The 25,486-nt window shown below is 47.6% G+C and overlaps 1 protein-coding gene and 1 long non-coding RNA gene across 6 annotated transcripts in view; one reads left to right on the top strand and one right to left on the bottom strand.

Annotated features, from left to right (window-relative positions):
* Positions 1 to 25,486, bottom strand: part of CASK (peripheral plasma membrane protein CASK) — an 815,631-nt gene that overhangs the window by 173,824 nt on the left and 616,321 nt on the right. The gene's annotated exons all lie outside the window — the stretch shown is intronic.
* LOC135907859 (uncharacterized) lies at positions 22,134 to 24,687 on the top strand. Its single transcript, XR_010566140.2, has 2 exons — positions 22,134 to 22,629; positions 22,691 to 24,687. It is a non-coding gene; the product is annotated as an uncharacterized lncRNA (long non-coding RNA).

Below are 25,486 nucleotides of genomic sequence, written 5' to 3'. Positions count from 1 at the left end.
TAGACCACAACCTCCTGGTCTGATGAAAACACCCCGCCCAGCAGCATCCGCCCATTAAAAAAAAAAAGCACTACCAGCCAGTTGCCGTGCACGAAAGAGAGCTTTTATTTGCCGAAAGACAGACTCGAGCGGGTACACATTACCGCCTGCTAGTTTGCACCAGGGAAGAAGAGCAAGAAAATATGGATGAATGACGACGAAGATCACAGAAAGAGGGGATATGCGTTTATGTGTCCTGCACAGGCCGCATCTACCGGGTCCCGCAGGACAGGAACAACGAGTGCGGAATGAAACGCGCACGGCATAATTTTACCGGAACACGTCTCGCTCATTAGGAGAGTCACCTTATACGCGTTGATCCACCGACGTGTACCTAACAACACCCGTCTTTTGCGTTAGGAAAGTAGATCGTAAACAGAGAGCGCTGTAGTTGCAATACATTAGCCGTTCTATACTTTCTGCAACGTACTGGTCTGCACTCGAAACGGAATAACACGACAGACCCGAACATTCGCCAGGGTAGGAACAAAAAAACAGACACTTTGTGTTATTTTTCCCCCCCTTTTTCCTTTTTTTTTCGTTTTTCGATGGCATTTTTTGTTTTAATGAGCGCGTGTTGGGGAACAAAATTAAAGCAGAAAAAAAAATTCGTGTCATTCGCAACAGCAAAGCGTCGGCTTAATGGACTTGCTCCGATCTACTTTTTTTTTTTCGGTGCCGTTCATTTCGGCACATTTGTTATTGATTTTCTTCCCCTGGAATGAGAGCGCGCGCGGCGGAACTGTCACAGAATTAACGTTGACGACCAGCGGCGAAAGATAATTAATTCTCGTCTCTAATTCGGGGCTGCCTCCGTTGCTCGGCGCCAAATGGGGAAGCGAGAGCGGCTAATACGGACACCGTTCCAAGCGCGCGGATGCCGATGCCGACGCGAGTCTGTATCGACTGCTGCGACACGCAATGACGATAGATGGACATGCGGGCGGCGTTATTGTTCTTCGCGGCCTGGTGGCCTTTTGTCGAGAGCGTCAGCAGTGGAACGACCCCTTCTTTCGTTGGGAGCTCGTTCATTTCTCGGCACACATCACGGCTATATTTGAGCAAGTTCGAGACTGCGTCGTCCTTGTCGACGAACTTCATCGCTCGTATTTTTTTTTCAGGAAAGTAGCAGAACTTTTCTTTTTTATCTGGTTCAAAAGACGGATTCAGCACAAAGAAACAAAGAGAAAAATGACAGAAAGGGACAATCATGACAAAATACGCCCCGGGAGGGCTGAGGAAAGGGAGATGAGAATTACATTGTCACAATCAAGCAAGAACATATGGACAGGGCTGGATCGCGAATCGTCGAGCGCGGCGATTAAAATGTTGCTCATAGCGAACCGGAGATAACCTTGCGAGTTGATTAAGAATGATCTAAGGGAAGAGGAGTGGGTGGGTGGGTAAGTACATGCAAGCCTAGAGGTTTGAACCGTCTCACCCAGCAACATATTCTGATCAAGAATAATGACAACAAAAAAAACATTTGCAGCTTTAAATCGTCAGATAGTCTCTGGCAGTCGGTTAGTCAATTTTCGATCTCTAATGTGGATTGACACTTTACAAACATGGCTGTTTTTGCAGCGCAGCCGGGGCCGAAAGCCAATCCAGATTCAAAAGCAAGCGTCTCTGCCGGATTGTGGGACCTGTTAATCCCGATTAACGGTTGCAACAACACGAGATAATTTCAGTTTTTTTTCCCCTCGGCTTGGTCAGGTTTGTAAGAAGAACACAGCTATTGTTGCGAGGGCGTTACGTCAACGTGGTTATTGACAACTTAGGGCTGGAGTCAGGATAGAAAGCCCGATGCCAATGGTTGAGCAGGAAGAGGGATGCCACGCGGAGAGGGAGAGAGACGAAACTTTAATGTCCACTGGTGTGGGCCGAGTGTATGTAACGCGGCGCGCGCTCATCCCAAAGAGAGTGCACGAAAAAACCACTCGTACATCTCAGGATATGCATATGCATGTATGAATATCTTACTTTACGAGACGATTACGATGCCGCTGACCCATACGAAGTATAAAGACGGTCGTCCGAGCCCCAATTGGTTTGATATGACACGCCGAAAGGCAAGCCGTTCCACGACCAACGAGACACGTCAATCGCTGCAAGCGGCGATGTCGCAACCCCGCGAAAGTCGAGTTATTGAATGGATTGCACGCCACAAAACTGCGTGCTTCAGCAATAATTTATGGGTTGGCGACTTAACTCTGCCCGTGATTTCGAGTAGTTGAAAAGTAGCAACAGAAGAAAGGCGCTTCAAAGAAGCATAATAAAAAAAAATTACACGCTCATGTAGTGCTCGGCCGCGCACGGCGCTCGGCGCAAACTGCAGGCGCCGGTACACGCGTTAACGCCCGCTCTGGCACGCGCGCTATGCCGTCAGCACGTGTTAACGAGGTCGTATACCGGCGAGACACGCATAGCGAGCGTAGCTTTAGGCGAAGCCATACTCGAGAGCCGAGCCTAATTACGGCCGGGCCCGACGACGGAGGGTCACACGAGGGCACCAGCGCATCGGGGTGTGCGGCGCGCCGAGACGGATGCTCTGGGAGTATGCAAGCTATACAGGGTGGCGCTGCAGCCGATCAGAGGGGACCGTATATACATCGTCCGGGGTGGACCGAACGAACATTCATCTCGTTCCATCACTCCGGTAAGCAAGGCAGGCGCGGTGAAACTTGGCCACCATTTAAATTAAATTACGCTGTTTTTTTTTTCGGCCAGAACCACGACCTGATTACGAGGCACGAGGGGGACTCCGGATTAATTTCACCCGCCTAGGGTTCTCCAACGTGTACGTAAAGCTGCAAGTACGCGGGCGTTCTTTCAATTCGCTCTCATCGAACGGCGTGCGCCGCGCAAGGGATCGAATCCGTGATCTCCGCAGCGGAACGCCATCGCCACTACCGCGGCGGGTGAAGACTCACCATAATAGGGGACAGAAGAGAGAGAGAGAAAAAAATGAGCAGAAGCCACCGAAGATGATTCAGTCACTCTTCACAAGTCGACGGGCAATTTCATTGTGTGCATTCTGAAAGCATTTGGGAGCTATCTATAGCTTCGTTTACACGAACTAGATGAGATCGGCTTGAGTCAAAAGTCGAGCCGAGCCAGCTGGACCCGATAGCGTTAGCATGCATATAGACGAGAGGATGGGGCGAGTTAAGCCACCCCTTGCAGGCGGGTTGACTGAACTCAGCTCGACGCTGTGAACGTGTAAGGGGCCGCACTGCCCGATCCGCTAGCGCTTACACGAAGCCGACGGCCGGCTTTGGACCTCACAAGCCGACTTTATCGCGTTCATGTGAACGAAGCTACTGTGTCTCTTTTGTCGACCATGCTGGAGGGCGTGCACGAGGGCGAGCCGGGATCGCCGGATGCAATCCTCTCTGCCACCGACACGTGCCGGCAGCGGCAGATTGCGGCGCGTATACCTTCCTCTCCGCAGCAACAGCACGCTCCTCTCCGTCACCTCTCACCCTTTCCACAGCCTAATCCCCCCACCAGAGCATGAAAACCTGTTCCACTCCACAAAGAAAGCTTCGCCTTAAACACGAGCATCACGGTATATGTAGACCAACCAATCTCACATGCGAACCCTTCAGAGAGGCAACAAATGACGAACACTCAGACAGCTCCAGCACCGCCCACAGTGCCAGCTGTACGTCCTGCGCCGTCTTTCCCGAGCCGCGCCACGTGAATGTATCGATGACTACGCCACGTAGACCTGCAGCTTGTTTGTCCAGCTGATCGTATTAGCGTCGTCCTCGTCGTTCTACAGCGCCCAGCTGCAGATACCGCGTCCAGCCCCGAAACCGTAGAACGTGGCGCGTCGGCGTTATCTCCGACAGCAGGCGCGGACTACGGCAGCTCAGAAGGGAGCATGCACGAGGGAGCAACCTACTGATGCTAGTGGCGGCGAATTCTCTGGGGCCGCGCCGTTGTCGCCCGGGCAGCTGTCACTGCTTCGGTTGGGCGGCACTTTTGAGCGGGCTTCCGTGATTTTTACAGTGGTAGCTTTTATCACTAACGGTGGCACTGGTACACCTGTCTGGTATACCCTCACAGCGAAACAGTGTTGTTTACAGGCGATATATTGATGACGTTGAGAGGCCCGCAGCTAGGGTTCGTTCTCCTGTTCCTCTTACGTTCGTCTGGGCTATGTTCTAGCAATATTTCACAGCTGAGGTGCTAGGAGGAGTTACGGCACACATTCGTCCTGTCCTGTACGAGCATGATATGTGAAACGTGTCTTCTACGGAGATGATGGGAAGGCAAATAGAGCTTCCCTTTGGAACGACCATTACAGACGCAGTAATTAAGTTATGCGATTTATACCTTGCACATAACTAGATGTACCCGCGCATCCAATGCGAGCCGTTTTAAAATAAGATTTTATTTACTCAATAGCACCTTACCACCATTTATACGTTTGTACACAACACAGGTAATCAAATAGCTCAGGTTGATTGCGTGGTCTGTGAGCATGTTAACCTTTCGGAATAGGTGCAGGACCGAACAGTGCAGCAGAGGGCAACTGCAGTAGCGAAGTCATTTTGCACAAGCGGTCAGGCGCATAAATGACGAGGGAGACAAGATAAAGAAAGAAAATCCCGGTAAGGTAGGGATAAAAATGGCCTGCCTCCGTGACCGCCCCCCCCCCCCCCCTCCAGCATGTAGTGTATACAGTAAATACGCGACCCGATAACGGTACCGGCAACAGTAGCTTCGAAAGAAACGGCAGCCTCGGCGCGGCAAAACCCGCAACCGTGTGACTGTGCGCGCGGTCGAAAGCGGCACCGGCATCGCGACGCCGAACAAGGAAGGGCGAGATAGAGAGAGAGAGCGCCCCAAAGCAGCCGCTGACAAATGACCATCGGCCCACCACACCGCCGGTTCCGCGAGCCGATAGCGAAGGCCCGGCGGGTTCCAGCGGACGAAGCCGCTGCCCTACGTGAGCTCAGAATGGCGGACGTAACCCTCACTGCATATTATAAACAGCCAGCAAGCGTGCACACACTGTCCAGCTTTTTCTTGACTTCACAGTGTTCAAACTTCCGGCATCGCGCGCTCATGTTCCATCGCTTACAGAGTGGCACTGTGCCCACCTCCTTTCGCTGCGCTCGCACTTCAGGTTATATATTTTCTTGCCTACGCAACCCGAGCCCGTAGAGGACGGCTAGCGCTGTTTCAAGTTCCCCACTGCGATAGAGAGCGCGCGAGTTTGTAACGTGGCTTCGGGGGTCAGATGCCGCGAGCGGCGCCGGCAAAGCGCATTTCTTGTTCTCTTTTTTTTCCCACCCATCACTGTCGCGTTTGTACAATGGTGCCTCTCTCTCTTACCTCCCCTCCCTTATTGTAATCCTGCCCTAAGCGCCTCACTTGTACACGAAAAGCCAGATTTTTAACGATGGAAGAGGTTTGTTGCCATTGTTTCGCAGGTCAATTGCGGGGTGCCATTTGCAGTTGTTAGCGAGGTGCTGCAAGCTGCCGTTTATTTTTGTATGGTAGGTGCGGTGTGTGTGCGTGCGTGCGCGCGCGCGCGCGCGTGTGTGTGTGTGTTTGTGTGTGTGTGTGTGTGTGTTTCCATAGCGCCTAGATAGACGCGGCTAGAGAGCGGACTCCGAATCACGTATGTTTTATTGTTGAAAGGCAGCACGAAGGACTTACAGACAACTTGCAAGAAAGACACAGAGCGACAGAAGAGAGCACCATGTCTTTCTTTCATTATGTGTAAGTTTTCGCGCTACATCCTTCCAACAGGATGCCAGTTTACTGTTTCCTCGCTTGTGTTTGTTGAAGCGCAATACTGAAACAGAACAGAAACAGAATGTTTCTCGGCGTTCGCACACATCGGCGCCCCATGCATTTTTGGAGGTCACTTGCAGGCTTCCTGGCGGCGGCGGCGATAGATAGCGCGAATGTTCTTAGGGAAGCGCAAAAAAAAAAAGAAATCCATCTGCAATACGCGCCTCATGTGTACATAGTTTCGAAATTGACGGTGGAGATACGTTGCATCGCTATATTGATTCAATGCTAAACGAGTTACTTAGGACAGCCATCGTGAGACGGGTACTGCCGCATTTCTTTCTTTTTTTTTTGTGATGGTGCGCCCCCAGACGCTGACCAACTCTTCATTTCGCAGAAGCGAGAGAGCGAGAGAAAAAAAAGGCAAAGGAAAGACAGGGAGGTTCACCAGATATTATCTCCGGTTGGCTATCCTGTACCGGGGGAGGGGCAACGAGATGCGATAGGTGAGAGAGAGAAAGAGAAAGGCACTCCAACAAATACAACCAGACCAACCACTCTTCTAAGAAGATGCCATATCTAGAAACAGGCTGACGAGGAAAAAAAAAGAAACAACGGAGTGAGATACTCGTAGCGTCGGCAAAAACGAACTGCATTCAAGCAAGCTACTCTAGTTGCGATCACTTTCCTGTTTCCATCCTTTTTTTTTCAAAAGTCCGTTGTACACGGCGAAAGATGCAAGCATTATACCCTCGGCTTTCATTGCGGGCCAGTCCATTAGGGTGGGCGAGGCTAGCTGTGGGGGCTGCTCAAATGCACGTGTAGGGACCTTCCTTTGAAATAAATCCTCGACATACATTGTGTGTGGGAGTGGGCGAGGCAAAGCTTTTTGATAACGCTACGCGAAAAAGAAGAAACCCATTAGGGGTCGAGTGAAAGTCGCATCTGCGCTCAGACCGACGAAAGCTTGCGAGATGAAGATTGAAATTTAGGATCGGACAGTGGGCACAGTGCGGCGGCTGTGTTCTTATGGGGTCCGAATCAGACATATGCACAGCGCTCGGTCTGTAATCCTTTTGTCCGTCGCGCATGAATGCTTCCGGGCATGCGTGTGCCTCTCCTTTGTACGGCGGCATCGCAACCTCTGCTCGTTCAATTTGTCTTGCCCACATGGCGGATTAGCCGGCCTTCGATGAGATTATCCATCAGGGCCAGTGAAAAAAAACGGACACAATAAAACAAGAAAGTCCTGTAAGAGATACGACGAAACTCAAGCAGAAACAAAATACTCAGTACTTAGTGTCCCGCATTGGTGAATTGATGTAATCATGCTCTTCTTCACAGATGATATGATGCGGGAAGTTGACTACGGGCGCGATACGGACGCGATAAACCAAAAATTCCAGTTACAAGATAAACAAGTTGCCTGGTCCCGTAAGTCTCCGCCTAGTGGGCATGTCATTTCATCTGCTAATGAAGCACTGGTTGGCTGGGGGCGTCTGTCTCCTTTTGACGCGCACCTCAGTCCAGCCAATCAGAACTCGAGTAGCAGACGAAATGGTTGCTATGGATTCAAGCGTACAGGGGCTGCCTCATTCTCGCAATAACGTATAAGTGTAGAAGCATAAAATGAAAGAGTCGCCACGGTCTACCCACTGTGACCCGCCGCGGTGGCTTAGCGGCTATGATGTTGCTCTGCTAAGCACGAGGTCGCGGGATCGAATCCCGGCCACGGCGGCCGCATTTCGGTGGGGGCGAAATGCAAAAACGTCCGTGTCTCTTGCATTGGGGGCACGTTTAAAATCCCCTGGTGGTCAAAATTAATCTAGAGTCACTCACTGTGGCATGCCTTATAATCAAATCGTGGTTTTGATACGTGAAACCCCAGAATTCGATGCAGTGCGCCCCCCCCCCCCACCCTCGCTCTTCTTATATTTACACAAGTATATCTTCTACCTTTCATAAAACATTTCGTGCGCCAGCATAGTGGCGCAGAGCTGCAGGTACCCATCAACAGATCAGCTTCTCATCGTAGGAGCCGATGGAGCAGAAGTCCTTTCAAATGAAACACTATTAGGCAGAGTTAAGAAGTGGGTCATACCCTTTCTTCTGTTGGTGAAACAAAGACATCTGTTGTCGCGCAGATACCCCTTCTTGTCCCTGTGTGGTAGCCATGCCCTCTGATGCGTTTCCTTTCGGAGTGCGTATAAACTTGAAGAAAGTCGGTGTGATCACAGAAGGCCTTCAGCGTAGCGCTAACGCAATAACTCATTTATCTTGAAATATTCTAGACATTTTTCTTGGTGCCTCCATAAAGCGCATATAGTTATCCCCCCCAAAATATGAAGCGATCCATCAGTGACAAGCATATCAAGTAGCCGGATGTACGGTTGACCTTAAGCCTCTACATATCCAACAGTACAGCTGCCCCTTCAGTTACACCGCTTTTCCCAACTTCGTAGGCGCACCCCTCGAGAACCTACTCTAATTTCACGCCTCATTCGTTCTTTTTCAAACTCAATACCTCAAGCGGAACGTTCGTGATGCTATCCAGTTTTCTGTGCGAGGCGACAGGAATTGCGTGAGTTTCTCATCTTAAATATTCGCCTCTTCTTTACTGTAATACTTAATTATTTCCGGTTATTAATTTCATTTCCTACTCATTTCACTTAAAACATCTTTTTTTTTTTTGGGGGGGGGGGGCGGCGATCCGCATGGCCAATTTCCCAAAGTGGGCTGCCCCGCCCACCGCTGTAGCCCAATGGTCACTGCATTTAGCTGTTGAGCTCTTTCTCTCAGAGCTGAAAGTACAACAACCGACGGCAAAAACGAGCAAAATAGCAACAAAAAAAAGCCATTCGGTCCAGAAACTGCAAGCGGGAAGCGAAGCCAGTTTCGCGCACAAAAGTTCAGCAGGGCGCGATGAGTTCGGTTGCGTCGAGACGCCCACAATCACTGCTCGGGATGTGGACATTCATCGAGGGCCGTAAACTTCTGCATGCACGGATGCGTAAGCACACAGAATTCTTGGACCGCATACGTAAACGTACCCCGGACTAAAGGTATATGAACGTTGCTCCACCGCGGGGCGGCGTAAGACGTCAGTGCGTCGTTTCTGAGGAAACAGTCGGGGGCCGACAAGGCCGCCGTGAGCGCCGCTTGAGTGCGGCCAAGCGAATCGAATCGGCGTGGCCATGGGTGAAATGGCGAATACACAACCCATCTTTCCGGAAGCCCGGCTGGCGATGCGATCGCAGACGGCGCCTGCGGACATATAAAGAATTCTCGGTGTGCTCAGCGCGTGCCCCAGAGAACTACCGCAGAACCAAACACACTGACCGTCGCGAGTAAGGCTAAGCTTTGGAGCACGCATAGAAGCAAGCTACAGTATGACAAAAAATTCGGCCGCACTTATCCGCACATCCATGGATGGGCACTATGCATGGTGCAAACACTGCGGCGAGCCCGCAGAGTGCGGCCCTGCGTGCGGGCACTCTGGGGGCACTCAGAATGGGCGTGCGCAGGCAAGACAGACTCCGCGACAGCGGTCGACAAATAGTCGAGGCGTGTCTTATTCAGGCGACACGGATTTCCGCTTCCTTACCACGGATCACTGCCACAAGAAAAAAAGAAAAGCTAAACAGTGCCAACGGAGAAGAGAACGACCGGACGATGGAGTGAAAAGGGACAAGTTAGAAAGCTCAGCTTGGGGTGGATAGCTCGGTATACGTGCAAGGAGCGAAACGAAAAACGACCGCGACAGTGCAGCACAAGACAGCGCTTCTGCAGAGAGAGATGAGTTTACCGTCGTCTCAGCGATACTTTCCAGTTTCGCGGTTTTCGTGCACAGTGTAGCCGATCTAAAAGTGACACTAAGTACACATTTCATGCAGATATGAAAAAAAAAGACTGCTTCAGCACAGACGCGCTCTTCATGGTTTGGTTGTCAGTGCACTATATCGGTTAAATTATTTACGCTTTTTGCTTCTTTACATTATTGAACAAAATAAATGCTCCACGTGTGTTGAGCTTGATGGTTTATGTACTGGTTCATGCAAATAAACAGTTAATCGACGTGGGCACGTCCATGATATATTTTTACATTTCCAATGCTATGTGAATCAATCAATCAATTATTTACCGTGCCCAGCAACAACAGCCCAAGATGTGAGTGCTGGCTATAATAATAATAATAATAATAATAATAATAATAATAATAATAATAATAATAATAATAATAATAATAATAATAATAATAATAATAATAATAATAATAATAATAATAATAATACCGAACAAAACCGAGAAGCGTTTCTGTAGCTTTGTGCAAAACGGTCCCGTTATTGAATCAAATGTCTTCTCCAGAGCATAGAAATGAAGGAAAAAAATGCCACAGGCCTGCGTGGCACACGCAGCACACTGACAGCGTAAGCTGGAGGAGCGGCTCCATAGAAGACCGTCGTAGACTGCTACAAAAGCGGCGATGCAGTTGGCCCTCATTTTCTGCTACACGCTGTTACGATCGGCCAACGGGGGCAGTGACCTTCTAACCTCCTGCACTGCTGTGACGAATCGCTTCGTGAAGCTAACACTGCGTCCCCCTCGAACAGATCTGCGGCGCCAGCAAGGCGAGACGCGTTTGACAGATCGGGTGTTATTCATTGGTTTTCTTTGCTATTTTGCTGTTCCTGGAATTACAAAAAAGTCCAATCATCCAGCGCCGGCTCTCAAGCAACTTACGCTCCTATTACTGCACCAGACGTATCAACGTATCATGACCACATACATATACATACCGATGGTTCGACCTCACCTACCAGCTCAACTGCCGCGTTCGTCGTTCCAGCTAGGCAGGTTACAGTTAGATTCAAATTGTCACACATGACTACATCTACGTCGGCAGAACTTGCAGCTCTCCATGCCACTATGACGTACATCACCGAACAGCCAACATAGAAGTGGGTCGCATTTTGTGATTGTAAGGCAGCTCTTCACAGCATAAAAACTACGTTACATCACAGAACTTACGAGCAGATGACATCTGACATCAGGGAACTGCACCACCAAGCTCTGGAAAGAGGACACCACATTATATTTCAATGGATTCCTGCTCACTGTGGCATCGTCGGCAACAACCTAGCTGAAAAGGCTGCCCGGTGTGCCCACGAAGATACCAAGACGCGTCCAACACCTTTGGCGAGGTTGGACGCTGCCAGGGAACTTCGCCTACTTGCACGCAAGAAGTCACAAGATCTCTGGATTTCAAGTGCCTTCAATTGCAGATTACGCAAACTAGACCCCACGCTACGGCTACAGCTACTATCTAGCCTTTCCCGCGGCGGAACAACCTTGCTGTGCCGCTTGTGGCTGGTAGTGGCGTTCACGAACGCATTCACCTACCGCATGGGAATGGCCGAGAGCCCGATGTGCGTCTCCTGTGGGTGCGAGGAAACCATCGAGCACCTATTGTGTACCTGCCCTCGCTACGATGTCCAACGTCTCTCTCTGCGGGCAACTTTACACCGACTGGACTCGAGACCGTTCACCGAGTCAAAGATACTCGGACCGTGGCCACACCCGTCACTGGCTCGAAAAGCGATTCGTGCACTAGTGCAGTACTTGAAGTGCACCGGTTTAAGAGACTGTTTATAGTGTCTCTCCTACACGTACTCAGTGCTTACTCTCTCCCTTTCTTCCTCTTTCTATTCCCCTTTCCCCCCACCCCCAGCGTAGGGTAGCAAACCGGATGCTGTTCTGGTTGACCTCCCTGCCTTTCCTATCCCTGTTTTCTCTCTCTCTCTCTCTTACTGCCGCCGTCACGGACGATGAGAGCAAGAAACTCCTGGAAAAAAGTGTTTTACGACGTTTCATCACAGACTGCGGTAATCGCCCCGGTGGTTCGACAGACGCTCCAGCTGACTGCTGGGTCATCCCAGGAACCAAGACGCGTCAGCTTGAGTCAAGCCTGACGACCCCTGTCTACGAAACTCCCTTCATTTCTGGGCGTTCAGTGAACAAAGGTGCGGGAGTGAGTGTGTGAACCCTCGCCCTCAACGCGAGTCCTTCGAAGACTTTGGACGCTCCGGTTGGACCACTCCGAAAGCCGTGGCAGAAAAACAGCACGCAAACTACGTCAGCTGAAGCGTACGGTACGTGCGGGTCTCACCGAGTGAATCTCTTCGAATTCCTTCCTGCCACCTGGTGCAAGAATATGCAACTACATTGCAAAGTGTGACCGTATCGACGCTGCGCGGCGCGCATCTCGCATCACGTGACTCCTCGCGAACTAGGACGCCCGTTTAAGGCATGTTTTCGCAGCAGTTGGGAAGGGCTGGCGCGGTGTGTGGTAGTGAGGTAGCTGACTCCAGAGCAGAGGGTCTGGGTCCGATCCCGGCGGGGAACTGGGTATCTTTTTTGGTCATTCCTGGCGATAGCTGCGACGGAAACCAGCGGCAGCGACAGCGGCAGGCCACATCGCCATCAAAAACGGCTAGTGAATTGAGCCCATAACAGCTTACGCTGTAAAACTAATAAACTGTAATCAACTGTGATTTTCAGTTCTTTTGGTCGGTGTATCTTTTGGCGTTTCTTCACTATGTATTTTCCCGGCCAGACGGGTTGTCGTCAAACTTTACATTACATCACACCGTAATAAGTTGTAAGCGCCTACGCGCGTGTGTTTGTGTATGTGTGCATTTTAATTTTTTCGTCCGTGTTTTACTTGCGCTTGTACAGTTCTTAAATATGGAATAGCAACTTGTCCAGACTACCACATTACTGTAAAACTAACGCAACTTTCTTTAGAGTCTTTAAGGTCCCGGCGGCCAATGCTCGTTCACGAAAAAAAGAAAAAAAAAGAAAAGTGATAAAGCAACTGGCTAGAGGGGTAGCCAAACTGCTATACTGTTTTCCAAAAGCTTCTCAAAAAGCTTCGCTTCACCGCTTGCACAGTCGGAACGGAACATCGGGGAGGAACATGCTCGACAAAACAAGTGTCCATAAGGAGGATTCACATCTTGCGCTAGCCCGAGCCTACACTTCGCTGCGAATAATTTATATCGAGACGCATTAAAAACAGAGAAAAGGAACAACTAACAAATGCAGAGACACCGTTCCCGCCACCGACTTCTAATTTGGGGACTCGGTACTCCACTTGCCAGCCGCCTCGAACAATTCCTTCTTTTTTAAAGAAAGTGGAGAATGAAAAAAAAAAAGAAAAAGATGCCCAAAGGCGCGCTCTCCAGGCAATTTCTCTTTCGACACGCGTTTCCCGCCAAATGCACTACAGCCGTCGCATGCGCAGGCGTCACGGCCCCCATTCTTGCGCTCTCGCCTTCAAGTTCCAATTAAACATTTCATTCGCCGCTCTTGCTTTCATCTGACGACGAACAGGGCTGGATGGTTCGTTTGAGAGAAGGTGTGACTGGCTGGCGGGGGCGAGGCATAGGCAAAAGGTCGCTTCTTTACGTCTCAATTACCGCTTCTGTGGATTTTTATTCGTTTCTACTACTGCCGTGTAGGACAACGAGCAAAGAGTGGAAGAGAGAGAGAGACCCTCTCGCCACTGTCGTAAGTGCATGTCCGAAATTGGCCGTGCGTTTGGAGAGGGCGCGCGGAGCTCCCGGCACGCAGAACTAAGCGAAGATTTTGTAATGAACTCGCGGCTTTCACGATGATTTTAATTTACCTGGTCGCTGCGCCGACGCGAAAGTAGGTCCAACAGCCCGGCTGTGGAAGAGAGAGACATTTTCAGTTTTCGTACACACTTCAACACGTGTCTTGTCGTTCTGCAGGGTGGTTCCTTAGCGGTGCGTCTACCTTATTTTGTATTTTTTAATCCTCGTCCTTTTCCTAACGCACATCAACTGGCTGAGAAGTCACGACAGCTGCCCGCTTTCTACGTGTGCTTGAACGCTGGCTTAAGCAACGCGTCGACGAAAAGGAGAAATAGTGCCGGGAGTGTAGAAAAGAAACCGGCGCATTAGAGGCTTTAACCTTACACAGAAACTTCCATAGAAAATCTGGAATTAGCTTTTCAAAGAAGCCTAAAGAAACTATATTAAAAAGAAAACATAACACAAAGCAACATACTTCAGCGATTCCTCAGTTGCGAGACTCATTTACTGCGACAGTAGCTTCATCAGGCATACGAAGAAGGCGCCTATCAGCAGGGGTGCGGACATTTTCTTTAACTTATATTCGGAAATACTTCCCGTTAGAGTGAAGTTAAATAGGAGAGGTTGTTTCACGCTGCGTAAAAGAACTACTGACTGTGCCTGTATTCCTGTTCTACAGACTGTAGAGATGCTGTATTCTTTTGGGGAATGCTCCAATAAAGGCTTAAAAAGGATATAGGCAGACATCGAGTAGCACTCGATGCTGTTTCTTCCGTTCGATAAATGTGGTTTTAGTTTGTTGTGTATCATATCATCATATCAAGGAAGAGGCGAAGAATGTCTACGTCGTTCATCTCACGAGATTACATTCCAACCGCCAGTCGTAGATGGAACTGCTAGTGGTTGATTTGTGCAAATATTTGGGGACGCACAATGGGCCTGCCAGCCCGAGTGTCAGGTTTTCAGGTGCGACAGAAGCGGATGAGACGCCATAAGACGTTGCACTTCGCTCGCTTTGGGGTTTGTAGAAATCGATGGTTACTTTTCGTGCGTGCATCCGTAAATTCAAAGAGTGCACTGCGAGGCGAAGACTCTTCGTTTCGACAGATTTAAACTTCGCCACCCCCTCTTCCCCACGCGTCCCCGCCTTCCCAACGCCGCCGAGAAAGTGAAGAAACGATTTCATGCAGGTGCCCGTGTCGTCAGTACCGCGTGTTTTCGACAGCTCGCGCGTGGGCCTCTCGTTTCTCGGCAAATCCCCGGCTGTCCTCTCTCCAGTTTTGCTCTGAGCTCTCTTGCGCGTTTATTATTATTATTTTTTTTTGCGATCCGATTCTTGTCCATCGATTTGCCACCCTATTAAATTATAGAACCAGCGCGGCATTGTGCATGCAGAGCCAGTGCAATGCGAGGGACGAACAAGCGCTACAGAGAGATAAATAAATCGCGCGGGCGATCACGCTAACACTCCCCTCGCACACTCCCCCCCCCCCCCCCCCCTACTGTCGCTGCAGATAACTAGACGCGCACGAACGCGAGCTACAAAATGCCAAATGAATTGAACGAAACAGAGTTATACCTAAGCTCCAGTTTTAGACAGCACGGTGGGCGTTGTGCAGCAGTTCAGCTTCCTGACATCGTTGCCGAATCGTTGCGTGTGCTTTCAGGCACGCAAGCTGCTCTGCCAATGAGCCTCGCGTGAACCTGTCGTTGCGTAACCCGGTTTTACTCGCCTCGCTGCTTCGCAACGATTAATTCGACCCCTTTAATTGAAAGTAAATGAGTTGCAGTCAGTATAAATCGGTTGTACGCGTGTCGCATCGGGTTTAGATGTTGAAAGGTTGTTTGTGCACGAACGTGTGAGGCCTATTTGTTGTTGTTGTTACGAGAAGAACAGATTGTAAGTCCGGCGGATATTTGTTCGTGCAGATATGGTGACGATGTTTCACTGGTGATTAACTTTCTCCGCACAAAGTCATGGACTGCTTCCTGGGTCAAAGCTGCTTGCGCCAGCGTTTAGCCTAGACGTCTTTGGCAACGCCTCGAACGAAACGAAATCGGAGTCATTAAACGAAACCACCAAAAAAGTTGGATCGCGCAAATCGTAAGAAGAATAAGTACGCAGGCTCTTCAATGGTTATTAGCGAAGCCGAACGCGATAAGAGGGACCAGAAGAAAGAACATCAGACACCAATAAGTAAATAGGGTGAGCGTGAGCATATTACAAAATAAAAAGGAACGAACACTATTTAACTCATGTATATAATTTACCCAGCCTCTTATTTGACGCATTTTCCTGCAGCTTCGTGCAATTTGAAACGATACTTCTAATTTCATGCCCGCAGGTTCAGCTCGTCTCTCTTCTAGGCATGTGCTAATGTACCATAGATGCTCGTTAAAAAATTTAAACTAGCAGCTTCATCAGCGTATCATCCTACCATGGCCATTTAAGCCCTTGACGCAGGAAGAGACACTTTCGAACTTTAGAACGTCAAGCCAGCGCTTGAGCGTAAAAATAAATAAAAGAAGGATGTTTGGGAAGAAGCACGGGCACTCGCCTTCGAGTGGGTCTCACGAAAGCCCCACAGCGTTTGGAAATTAGATGACATCATTTGTACTGTCGGCAAAGCGTTGCAACAAGGACCGCCGAACAGAATAACGTCTGTGGACTAAAATTGGACGAAAATTTGTTGTCTGTAATTTTAGATGTAGAAAAAGAGAGAAGCCACAGTCACGTTAAAGCCGGCTGTCTCAGAAGTCAAGAATTCGTCGCTCAAGCAACGGCAGAAAAACAAAGAAAACAGAAAAGCAAAAACACGATACACACGCGAACACGTCACAAGCGCACAAGCACTGTTTCTTCTGCCGTTGTTAATTTGGCGTGTATACCTATACGAGGAAGCATTGGGCAACGTTCACTGTGGAGACAATACTAAAGTCGCCACCGAATAGTTTTCTTGACATCGAAAGGAAATCATTCACACGCGACCGAAAATGCGGACTACAAACGATACCGCACGAAATTGTGCATGACTTAAACTGCGCAGGACATAGCGACTACTACATCACGTCGCGACTTCGCCTTATGGACGAAAACTGCGACAGTTCTTTTTTCTTCTTTTTTAACTAGCTTTAGCTTCCACAAGAACTGCGCGGTTTTTATCGCTCCGCACAGCAATCTGCAGATGCAACTGAAACAAATTTGTAATAAAAAAATTTAGGCTGCAGCGGTCAGAGGGCGGATAATCGTCCAGTACGACTCCAGGCGAGGTGTTACCGAGCTTTTAGTTTACGCAGTTCTACGACAACTACGTCGCTCTAAAGGCATGACAACTGCGGCGATTTCGATTCCTGAAGGACAAAAAAAAAAACGCATGCTGTCTTCATATAAATGCAAACAGACTCGAGGAGATAAGTTCGCATTTCCCAGAAGACAGAAAGCAGCAGTCGTCCAGTGCGCGTGCAGCTGGGAAGCAATCCAGAGGGCAGCGCAAATACCAAGCCGAGACCATTTCCGAGCTTGAAGATGGCGTTCCGAGAGCTCGGCCCCCCTGCAAGCCGTTCGCAGATAAGACGAGGGCCGCCACCACCGCCTCCAGGCGCATAATGGCCTCGCATTCTGCGCAGCACCATTTCCCGTCGTGGGGCGAATAAACATCTCGCGTCGAAAGAGATTTATCGCGCCCCACGCAGAGGGCGCTGCCGCTTGCCTCCGTCGCAGCAACGATGCCGAAGGAGCTGTGTGAGGCAGACCGGGGGGTCGAAGAGCCGAGTGAGAGAAATATCTAGAAGTTCTAGAACAAATAATATAGAACGAAAAAAAAGAAAGGAAAAGGCTATAGATGAAGCGATGTGAGCCCTTTCTTTTGGAAAGCGTGCGCTAGTCGGTTTGCTATTTTCTTTTTTTTTTTCTTGCGCAAGCCTTCATCTGGTTAGCTTACGACTCCCACCCGACAAATTTGACACGGGCCGTATCTCCTATCTCGCGCAGTTTGGCACGAACGCATGCATGCAGGCTCCCGCGAAAATCACTGCTGGGCAAAGCGACTGCATAGGCTGTGGAACTACGGGCTTATTTCTCGAACAGAGAAAGATGGAAGGCAAAACAGCTGAAATAGAATCGATAAAACCGAAATCTGGACTGCGAGAAACGGCAGTTTAGTTCCCTGCCTTTTACATGCTTACTCGTTGGTATCGGAATTCTTTTTTTTTTCTAACGGCCCGGACTTGTGATTGGTGCGAACGAATACTGAGAACGATTTCGGCCTTGCGCTTTGACGTCGCTATCACGCCGTTAAGGAGGACGCGCTTCTAAGCGTTTACTGAGACGTTTTGAATGGAAGATGCAGATGAAACTGAAGATGTTTTAGGAATGAAAGAAGGACGGAGGCTTCCATTCCAAAGAGGCATAAAAAAACTACAAAGACAGAGAGGCTTACTAGAACGGAAGTTCCGGTTTTCTACCCCACAAGGGTTAGTGCATAAGATAGAAAGATAGAAGAAAATTTGAGAAAAAAGGAAAATAGGTAGAAAGTGTAACACGAGGAACGCCAGTGTGGAAGTTTCCTTGTTAATTACGGTCGACCGGAATTCTTCGCTACATCCAAATATCGGCACACGAGATTCTTTGCAATTTGTTACTTTCGAAATGTGGCCGCTGAGTTCGACAAACAGCCTCCGGGTCTTCCTTCTCAACAGCGAAACTATGTGTAGACACTCAGTCTGCGCTGCAATTTCTAGGATTTGAGATAAGGACACATTCATGCAGGAGACAAATAACGAGGCTTCTTGAAAATTTCCACCGCCGAAACAGCGACCGCATTCGCGAGACAAACGTTTGGTCGGTTTGATCAGATGAGGGATTATATTAAAACATTTTCGCGTGGACTAAGGCGCTGTTGTTGTCCATGGCTTTGAATGTCTGGCACGTAAGGACTTATTTCTCAGCAAAGCGGCAACAATTCATTCGCGATTCCCGTTTTTCAAGTTACGTCTTCGTCAGCTTTCATCCCAGCGGCCAGACTTCAGAGACAAATGATGACACGTGGATGTTGTGCCACGTCTCTAACAGATTCCCCCGCTTTTTCAGCAACTGTTGCAACCCTATGACGGTAAGCTCTGCATACATGAAGGCATCTTAACTATAGGTTACATTGCCACACACCGCCTGAAAATGTTTACTTACGCAGGGCTTGTCTGGACTTTTACATGCTTTCTTTTTCTTTTTGTAGGGAAAGATGAGACCATAGAGCAATTGCTCTTCTTTTTTTCTTGTAAATGATTTTTTTTCATGAAAAAAAGAATCCCTTCCGGAACAAGGCTTCGTCGTTTTGGACTTCGTCTAAGCGTTCCTATTTTCCCGATTTCATGTAAATCAATATTGAGCAACGATTTACCGCTACAGTGTGCGTGCGATTGAACGAGGACGTAGAAAAAAGAAACATACACAGATACGGCGATATATAGCTAGATAAGATAGCGCTGCCTCTGTGTATCTGTTTCATGGATTCAAATCGACTAACCCGCCAAAGTGTTTCCACCAAGATTTACTGGCAGCTGGGCGTTCTCCAACTTGAACACCCTGCTGATCCTGGCATCGTACGCAACATATTCAGCCTGTTATGCTCTCCTGACTTCGCCTACCTGCTGTCTCAAGTCGCGGTCGTTTTCGTTGCCTCCTTTCTCTCAGACGACAACTAAATCCCATAGCAGGTGCACAATGTCGTGTCGTAAACGAATATACTCTTGTAATGTTACATAATTCGTACAAAAATGTCGTGGGCGCGATCTTGTCAACAAACATTGTTAGGGACACACGCACCAAGGCTTTTAACTTCTCCAGGAAGGCTTGTATACCTTTGTTCGAAAACTAAGAGTAAAAAAAAAAGACCACATAAAGCCAACAAGAATGAAGCCAAGGAAGACAAGGAAAGAGAAGTAGCTATTGCACCCAGGAGAAATTGTTTTGTCGCAATGCACTGTCCTCCCATTAAGAACAGTAAAATTCTCAGAGTGCTCAAAACTAAGTTAGGGCTTACCATTTCCGATAGTTCTACATGCCGGTCGGCCACTTTTTATTAATTTCGTCACTATGCCTATGGTCACCTTCCCACTCCCTCGCAAGGTGACTGCCGTGTTAAAATATTCTCATCCTTACCATCCCTTCAGAAGGACCGTCTGCTGTGCTAGTTGGTCCAACATTGTAAATTCCAAAAACAGCGCATTTGGTTGCCCACATCATCGCATGTGGTTGCGGGGCACTTTTTTCTGAGACCACTTTCTTAGGCAAGTCTGCAAACCACATGGATCGAGTGGCTTTAGAAGCATTCCATATGCACAAAAATTCACTTATCTGTGTAAACGAACCATCTGTGCTTTTGCACAGCGCCGAACGGGACTTCTTGAAATCTGCTACCTAAAGCAGGCACCAGTATTGTTAACCTTTTTTTATTTTTTTATTTTTTGCTTATGTTTATCACCTTCACATGGGAAAAAGGGGTGTGACACTTGTGCGTGGCTTACTTTATAAAATCAGAGGGTCTTTCGATTGGAATAAACAGTTGGTAGTAGTGCTTGTACGCGTTTTTCGTGCGTGTCCTCTTTACGTGTGTGTTTTTTTGCTCTTTTGGAATTTACAATTACCATCCATTGTCAGGCTGGCCTTGCTTCTTTCTGCCATCGGAGTCAGTTCTCACTATCGCTTTTTACCCTTATAGCTGTATTTTGCTTTGCTGTCGTCAAATTACGTTAATAAATATAAAAATTAAAGAAAAGCAAGAAAGAAAGGAAGAAAGAAGGAAGGAGAAAAAGAAAGAAAGACAAGAAAAGAAAGACAAATACGTCTGTACACACTATGAAACAAAACATATGGAGCACATACTGCACAAGCCACCAGTGGATCCGAGTCAGAAGCCATGCGCTTCGCGCTGAATAATGTCCCTCTGTTCCGCCTTCCATCTGTTATGCGGGTACGAAACACCCACCCCAACCAGCCAGCGAGCAAAATCCGCAGCGTAATCCGTTTGGATATCTGCACTCGCGTGCGCCCATGTTTGCGGACGTATCAAGCACCTGTTTAGGAGGGAGACTGCATGGGAAAATTTTAAGACCACTAATTAGGGACTTAGCGCAATGAACTAGCTAAGCCGTGGAGAGACGTTGCTGCAGAGTATGTTGGACACGGCGTAAGCGATGACGCTCCATCGATTCACACTCTCCGCAGTTTCCAACGGCTCGTTAATGATTTTCCCATCGCGCGACCGGGACGTTGGGTCTACTAGTACGTCGTGGTTATTCATTGCGGCGAAATGGCTTATTAGTGCCTCACTCACTGAATAAATCTAATGAATAAATCTCCTATCAGTGAGCACTGACATCCCTAGTGATGAAAAGTGGAGGATGACGTGCTTTTACTGGCAATGTCCTGTAGACACGAGAGCAGAATCCACCGACGACGGTGAAAACATTTTTTTTGTCGCTTGATAGTGCGATATTGCGTGTTATTTAGCTACCGGCTCCGTTCTAGAAAGCAACTATTTAAATATTTAAATGTCGTCCGGTCCTCCACACGTTCTTACATAATATCTGGACAAGAAGGATATGGAAGTTTGTCATTTTTTTTTGCAGCCTACACCCAAATTATTAGTACACAAGAAAGCAGAAAATTTCCAGTTATAATGGTCTGAAAGGCTAATGAAGAACAATTCACCACGTCATTGTACGAACACCAGAACTAAATTGTGAGAAGTGCCATGAGGCGTTGAACGTCGTTCATTCAAGCTAATGGGATTTGCACGAGTAGGGCTTATGTTTGGCGACGCTAGCACAAAATACATCTCTAATATAGTTCGGTTTTCAAAGTCAAAGGATCAGCATGCATGAAGATAACTTTACGGTTGAAACCTAAGCTTGAACATCAGTCCGTTTTTACAGAAATTTAGCATATACAGATTAGCAGACGAAAAGTACAAATACATTCAAGCTTCCAGAGCTGTTCAGTAACCGATATTGACGCCCATTCTTACAGAATTTTAATTAAAATAAAACAGTCGACCATTGGTACTGGTTTCTCGCGCCGATGCAACGGTTAACGACACAAGAACATCTACAAGCAAACTTCGACAGTAGGCTAGTAGCTCAATCATATTCAAAGTTATGGACAAAAATAACCAATAAACCACACTGACGCACATAGACAAGCAAAGGTCACCAAATCTAAGAGGATAAAGATGACGTCAAGCAACAGGTCACATCTATCCTCTATTGGCACCTTATTTTGCAGCTCCGCAATAGTGGGTTTAAGAAATATCGGGACCGCCACCTGTCCCCCACAGCATTGCTCCGTAACCCAACGACCAGCCGCTGCTGCGACAAATGACTGTCCAGAACGACACCAACTTCCAGTCCCATTTCGGAGGCGAAGTTCTACCGAATACCTCAGTCTGCGGCGGTCTGGCTGTATTCTATCGCGAAATAGTCTGTAGAACGCATAGCCCCCCTTCGTGTAAAGCAATAGAAAATACACAGAGTCAAATATGCACAAAAACGGAATGATACTGGGGCCGTATTCTGTAACGGTTCCTTTGGGAACCGGTTCCTTTTGGCTGTTACGTCTGGATTACGTAACTCGGAGAAAGAGTGGAACGGGGCGGCGTGAGGGGAACCAATCAACGAGCGGCGGTCTGCTGGAAGATCACGTCATCATTTTTGTTTGTACTTGGGGGACTGTATAGCAATTAAAGGATGTTGCTGGTTTGATAAAAAAACATTGGTTTCTACAGAACACTTGCAAATATATTTTCAGTAATAAATGTGAGCTTGCGGCGCAGACCGCTACTGGGAGTTGTAAGTTTATTTCTGTTGTTTTCTTATTTAGTCGCTAGGTGGTGTGCCATACGCTATGCAAACAAGTTGCCTCGCTTTGTTTACGTTTTGGACTTGCCAGTTTGCGCGCCGCGGATCCAAAACGATGTCCTCGCAGAAGGTTAGGCTGCTGGGTCCTCATGTTTCAGCGAGGCAACGCGATATACTCGTGTCATTTGTTGAAGAGCACCCCTACCTTGCGAAGGCGTCGTGTGTGCTGGGTCAACAGCTGACGGCGGCGCGCAAGGAGGAGCTCTCGCAGCAAGTGATTGCCTTGCTGCCCGGCAGTGAAAACTGCAGCCCAATGGCGCGGCGTGTGGAAGAAAGACGTGTATAACGTCCGCCGTGATGCAGCCAGGTAAGCACACTCGTTGACGGAGCTTTTGCGCACCATATTCTAACAAACGTGTTAATCACAGAGGAACCGGAGGAGGCAGCCTGCTCGGACCGCGAGGGCGGGCGAGCGCCATCGGAGTCTGCCCGCCGTTCTTTGAGCCCGACGAAGAGGTGAACATCAGGCGCATGGGTTTCAATAGGTCAACGCCAAGTCGACGTGCTGTCGCGATTCGCTCAGTCACCGCCGTTATGGCTGATGTGTGGTCGCGCGCTAGTGTTGCCGCTCAGAAGATGGCCCGAGCTTGAGCGGAAATCGTCAAGCTATTTACTATCGCTTGCGTCAAGTAAGGTCGACATTTTTGTTTAATACCTTTCATCAGTATTTCAGTCTACTCATTCAAACATTAGGGGGGTTAATAGAGTTGATTTTCCGGTCGGAGCCGGCGAAATGTCTGAGGTTGTATTTAGTGTGACGAGCATCGAGTGATTATTACAGAGTTTGAAACGAACAAAAGTGTGTGGTCCGGATGATATCCCTACATCATTCCTTATAAATTGCTCGGGCATCTTTGTACTTCTGTCGCTTATTTCAAAATTTCTTAAATAACAGCGTTGTTCCTGGTGATTGGAAACTAGCGCGAGTGGTGCCAATTCATAAGAGTGGACAGAGGAACAGAGTTGAGAATTACGGACCAGTATCCTTAACTAGCATTTTATGTATGTAAGGTTATGGCACATGTGTATACCTGCATCATGTCTCATCTTGATAACAATAACCTTCTTCATCCTAGTCAGCATGGGTTTCGGCAGGGTTTTTCGTGTACGACACAATTGGTTGCATTCACTCATGAGCTAGTCTCACCAGTCGACAAGAAACAAATTGTTGATTGTATATTTCTGTATTTCAAAAAAGCTTTTGACGTCGTTACGCATAGTCTACTGATCGCTAAACTTTGACTTTACAAATTGGTTGAGAAGGTTATCGCATGTATTGCCGAGTATCTTCGCTCAAGACAGATGTCTGTGGCTCTCAACGGATGTTCCTCTGAATACGTACCTGTGACTTCTGGGGTTCCCCAGAAGTCACATTCATGGCACCACTTCAGGCATTACATCATCATTTACAGCATGGTTTCCAAAAAGGATTTTCTTGCGAAACCTAACTACTAGAATTCACGTCAGACTTACGCTTTCATATGAACAGTAATAAACAAATTGACTGCATCTTTTTGGATTTCTCGAAAGCATTCGATCGTGTAGCCCATAGTCACCCGATATCAAAGCTCTCAGCAATTAAACTCGACTCACTAACCCTATCATGGATTCGCAATTTTCTTACTAATCGCGAACAGTTCACTGTTGTTGCTAACTTTTCCTCTGGCCTCTTTGACGTCACCTCTGGTGTACCTCAAGGCAGTTTACTTGGGCCTCTTCTCTTTTTAATTTACATTAACGACTTGCCGAACAATATATCATCTTCTGTACGATTATTATTTCACAGATTTGTTCACACAGTTGGCCTAACCTTATCAAACCTGAAAGAAGCATCCTCGACGTCACAACGACTGAACAATCAGTTCAGCTACACCCGAATTTATGGCAACACACAACGCTTTTAATTTTTCAACTTTGCCCCGTGCGGTCCGTTTATGGAACGCACTACCAGATACCATTGCATGCCAATCTAAACACACTGCATTTCGCAATCTGCTAAGCAATCAATATGCCGTTTCAATCGTCTAAACACGTCATGTCTTTTGTAATTTACTTGAATTTTTTTCTACAAGTTAAAGAATTTCAGCGCTCCCAATTTTTTTACAATACTTACTACTGTATAACATGTAAAAACGTTTACAATGTTATTATGCTATTATGTTGTTGTTTACCATTTATTGTTATTGCTCTACATATTGTATTTGCTAATGTATTAATTTTCCATGTTCTGTGTGCACTCCTTTCATTATGCTGATGTTTATTTCTTTCCCGATTCAATACTACTATGTTACCGTATTTCCCCCTTACACTATGCCTTCTCGAAGGCCTGTAAGGTACACGTAAATAAATAAATCAATATTTAGAATGTTTGCAGATGACTGTATATAAGGTCATCAACAGCGAATCTGACCAACAAGCACTACAATATGATTTGGATTTGATTGCCACATGGTGTGAAAAATGGAAAATGTCACTGAATGAGCAAAAGAGTGTCCACGTCACCTTTACCGGGAAGCGCTCATATGACAGCAATCGTAACACTATAAATAATGCTACTCTTGAACAAGTGTCAGAATATAAATACTTAGGTGTATTTTTTTCTGCTGATCTAAGGTGGAACAGACACGTTACTCATGTTAGGAACAATGCTGTCGGAGCATTAGGTTTCTTGAAACGTATCTTTAGTAGCTTGCCACAGAAACTTAGGGAGCAACTGTATTTCACACATGTGCGCAGTACACTAGAGTATGCGTGTGTTTGCTGGGATCCATATACTACAGAACTTGTAGATAAACGAGAAAAAGTGCAGAACAGGGCAGTTCGGTTTGTCCTTGGCAATTATGACAGGATGCTTAGCATGACAGAAAGCAAAAAGACATTAAATTGGCATCTTCTCGAACACCGTCGCCGAAACCTCAGATTAAAATTTCTTCATAACATATACCACTCTAATGCGGGGATAGCCAGGTAATTGTATTTTCAGCCGCCCACATGTTTCTCAAAGGCGAGATCACAAATTAAAAATATGTGAGATTCCTTTGGCGCTCTATTGCATGAATTATGAAAAGTCATTTTTTTCAGCTTTCATTATTGATTGAATGAGCAAACACGACTGTAATAATAAAGATAAAGCTTTGTGCCAAATATGGCACACCATGAAGATG

Source organism: Dermacentor albipictus, chromosome 1 (genome assembly GCF_038994185.2).
Source record: "Dermacentor albipictus isolate Rhodes 1998 colony chromosome 1, USDA_Dalb.pri_finalv2, whole genome shotgun sequence".
Lineage (NCBI taxonomy): Eukaryota > Metazoa > Arthropoda > Arachnida > Ixodida > Ixodidae > Dermacentor > Dermacentor albipictus.
This window is presented reverse-complemented; position numbering and strand designations above follow the sequence as displayed.